General features: G+C 37.0%; 1 long non-coding RNA gene across 1 annotated transcript; it reads right to left on the bottom strand.

The window, feature by feature from the left end:
• Window positions 1-2083, bottom strand: LOC309506877. The gene is made up of 6 exons (XR_014208961.1): window positions 1736-2083; window positions 1311-1364; window positions 1045-1113; window positions 885-944; window positions 704-801; window positions 1-512 (listed from the first exon to the last, which is right to left on the bottom strand). It is a non-coding gene; the product is annotated as an uncharacterized lncRNA (long non-coding RNA).
• Window positions 2084-4252: the final 2169 nt, after the last annotated feature.

The following is a 4252-nucleotide window of genomic DNA, read 5'->3' as shown; positions in this document are numbered from 1 at the left end:
TATACAAGTATTATAATGAAATATCAACCATTACATTCATAAAACTGCAGAATATAAATACATTTTTAAGCATTCAAAAAGGAAATGTCCAACACAGGACAAAACACAGTTCTTTTCACAATACATGACACATAACCCCACCTTCAAAATAATTTCACTTATTTCCAAAAATTTGTTGGATTCATGTACACTGGAGGCCAAAATAAGTATTTAAGTGTCTTAATGTTTTTGAAAGAAGTCTCTTTGATGCTCAAGAAACATTTCTTATTATTATCAATGTCTGACTGTCTACTCCTCCATCTTTTCTACAGCATAGGAGTAAAAGTCATCATCAAAATAATCTTTAAAAAGCCAACACAATGTTTTTGTCCACCTTTGTGAATAAATGAACTTCTCCAAAGATTGGTTCCTGTTCAGAACTTGATTGACAACATCAGAGTGTTCCCTGGTCTGCATGCGTGCCCACAAACACAAATGTACTCAGTCCTTCAGAGGAGATCCCGGTTCCAACACTATATGAGAGAGAGAGAGAGAAAGAGAGAGAGAGTATTAGTGTCACATTATTTTTAACCTCCTTTTTTTGTTAATTTTTATTATTATTTTCACAAAAACTTAAGAATATATATTTGTAAACAGCTTTTGTCAATAAATAGCATACAAAAGAACTAAATAAAATTATGCCAGATTAAATTTTAATACTTACAAATCCTAAATTCTGTCCAAAAATGCTGAGATCCATAGAAAGAACGACTGAAATCGATGATTTTAGCCCATTTCAGCTTGTCTGCAGTGAAGGAGTACCTGTTTGAGACAAATACACAGTAAGATACATGCAAGAAATCACTGTGTGATGATCGTTCTCCTTCCTACAGTAGTTAACCCACCTGCGTGCTGATGTTAGGACCTTCCTAGTCAGGTGGGACTGCAATGGTAGAGTCTTCTGGCTAATAAAATATCAAAATAATGCAAAAATATAAACTTAAGTTGTTTAGAATGCTAGATTTTGTATTAATGAATTAGTGAGAGTTTTACTGCAGTGCTTACCTGGATACATTTAATCTGGTGAGACTGAACAAAGACAATGGTCCATCTTCTGATTGGTTCATTTGCTGTCTAATAAAGTTAGACATAAGGCAAAGGTCACTTATTTGATATAAAGTTAGCCAATTTTATAGAGATTTTATAAGATATTGTAAGATATTGTAAGCTACTTAGTCTGCACCAGTGGCTCAAAAGCAATTTTCACATAGCGTATTGCTAATCATTTCAGCAAATGTATCTCAATATATATCACAAATGGGCTGGCCTACCTCTGGAATCTTGCTGGAAGTCACTGGCGCGAATTGGCGCTTTGTTGCAGTTGCCTTTAAACACAAAAATGGAAGTAAATATTAAATTCCATAAAAAAAAAAAGTATAATATGGTATAGTTTGCAAACTAATGCTAAAACTATAAAGGTTCTCATCAGTAGGCCAACATTAGGCTATAAACAGAATTTCACATTAGTTTATTCACATTTATTGTTAATGTAAACGCGTTGCTCGTTGGCATATTTTAACTCGACAATTCAATAATCTAACAAAGTGTGTAAAATGAAACGTTAGCTCAGTTTACCATGGTAAAGTTCGTTACCGCCATGCTGACGACGAGTAACGTTAGGCTAACGTTAACGTTATAACATAGGTTAAACTGGGCACAATCCTGACAACACACACAGAATGTTTTTTTTTTTTACCTTGCTTGCTGATCTCTCTCTCTCGGTGAAGTGAATTCCGTCTCTTCCCCGGGCCAGACACGAACGTCGCGATCCAACAAAAGACAGACCCCATTACCTACACTGGATGCTCTGACGCGACACGACAAATCCCAGACAGTCAGTGTAGTGCATAGACTGTAAAAAATAGGTGTAGTGATGCGCCGCGGCCGTTATATTTCTGACGTAGTCCGATACGAGTCCAAGCGCTCGCGCTATTTCTGACAAGGGATAAACAGGTATGCATTTAAAGGTCCGGTCGCTTCAATGTGTCCAATATAGACAGCCTCTGGCTATTATAGCGTTGTAGACACGCGGTGTAAGGCAAAAATTAGGAAATAAAAAGCACGATAGAATGGTGCCAGCCAGAGAGGCAGTTACGTCAAATACAGTAGTATACAGCAAATTTAAAAAATACAGTAAGTCTCTGTATGTGGTGTTAGACGTCACAGAAAATTCCCATGATGCAATGGGAATCACAGTTATTTACTGTAAAGAGAAATAGCAGTATAATACTGGGGGATTTAAAGTAAATAACTGTAGAAATTACAGAAAAGTCTAACAGTGTATTATCATTTCAGAAAGTCCAGATGATGGATGCTACAGTGTACCTGCTCAAATTTGGCTGTACTCTTTGCCCAGCATCCCTCATTGTTAGACCATGGTTGACCACATGGTCAACCAAAGTGGCTCGGATTTCATCAGAGATCTCTGGCTCTGGCTCTAATGTTGGCATCCATTGCTACAAAACAGAAGAGTTCACCTGTTGCCCTTTTATGCTAAATCTCTGATTGCTAATTGTAAAACTGTGTGACAGGTGTTTGCCCATGTGATGAGTCACCGTGCATATTTGAATGGCTGTGTGTTCCTTGTGAAAACAAGAGATTTTCTGCATGAAAATTGTGCCAAATGCAGAGAATTGTGTGTAGAGTTTTAGAACTGCAATTTGAGTGTAAAGCAGGAGTTGTGCTTGTAGTTTAGCAGAATTGGTTCAGGGGGTTGGTGCATGAGTTACATGTTGTGGTCATTGTGTCTCAAGCAGTATTTGTGTGTAAACAATTGAGAAAAACTGTAAGGAGCATATGGAATCTGCTCCGTAAAAGAGGGAGGGGGAGTTCTCTGTCATGATTCCTGTCTTTTCAGTGTGCATTACCTTTGTTTTTGTGAATAAATTTGATTATTTGCTCCAGTTAGATTCTTGCCTCTCCTCATCCCTGCTTGTTCCATAACATGCACTTGTGCTGGAAAACGGTAAACACAAGCGGCAAAAGTCAAACACAACTACAACACTGTTGTCATTATTTACACACAATGACTAAACATTGTTCACACTTGTTTCTAATGATGTGATCAAACCAACTGTACAACATATAAGCCAGTTCAGAGTGCACAGGTGCACGGAAAGAGGATGAGAGAGTAAGGTGTGGAGAGTGTTGAATCTGGCACAAGGCTGGATCTAGCACGGAACATCATTGCCTATGATGTTCTCATGATTCCTGTCTTGTGTTCCCCTGTCTTGTGTTTAAAAACGTGTCTGGTGTCTATTGTTTCTGTTATCTTAATGTATTCAGTTCCTGTTTTCTTTGTACCTTGTTTGTTAGTTACCCTTGTTTGTCACCATAGCAGCACTAGTTAGTTTCAGTTACTACTAATCACCTTCATCTGTCCCTCATCAGCCCCTTTTAACCCTCTGGTGTCGACAAACACGCCGGCGCGTTTTGCTGGATTTTCTTCACATAGCAGCAAAATAGACTTAAAATACTCTGTCATTTATGGTCATACAGACATAAGAAATATGAAAAAATAAACTGTAAAATGTTTTTTTTTCTGGAGCATGTCTCGAAACTTAAACAAAACTCAGTGAATTCTAGTCACACAGGCATGAGCAATATATCTTTATAAACATTCTGTGTATTTACTTTTAAATTATATAATTCAAAACTAAAACAAATATTCTCTGTTTATGTAATCTGTATGAAAAGAGAGAGATGTCAGTCATTTTCATGGCAACTCATTATCTGCGCAATTTCTCATGAAGCTCCGTGCTGGAGCACGTATTGTTTTCAGAGAAACACGTGATCAACAAAAAACGAAGCCTCACTTTCTTTCCAGTCACGTGAATGCTTCACTTTGCGTGTCGGAATGTTTGAACCCAGACCACTACTCTACAGGTTTTTGGAAGTTTAAGTCCATTTACTAAATTTATATATACAGTGGGGAGAACAAGTATTTGATACACTGACGATTTTGCAGGTTTTCCCACTTACAAAGCATGTAGAAGTCTGTAATTTTTATCATAGGTACTCTTCAACTGTGAGTGACGGAATCTAAAACAAAAATCCAGAAAATCACATTGTATGATTTTTAAGTAATTAATTTGCATTTTATTGCATGACATAAGTATTTGATACATCAGAAAAGCAGAATTAAATATTTGGTAGAGAGACCTTTGTTTGCAATTACAGAGATCATACATTTCCTGAAGTTCTTGACCAGGTT

Source organism: Leuciscus leuciscus (assembly GCF_965113295.1).
Source record: "Leuciscus leuciscus genome assembly, chromosome: 9".
Taxonomy (NCBI): domain Eukaryota; kingdom Metazoa; phylum Chordata; class Actinopteri; order Cypriniformes; family Leuciscidae; genus Leuciscus; species Leuciscus leuciscus.
This window is presented reverse-complemented; position numbering and strand designations above follow the sequence as displayed.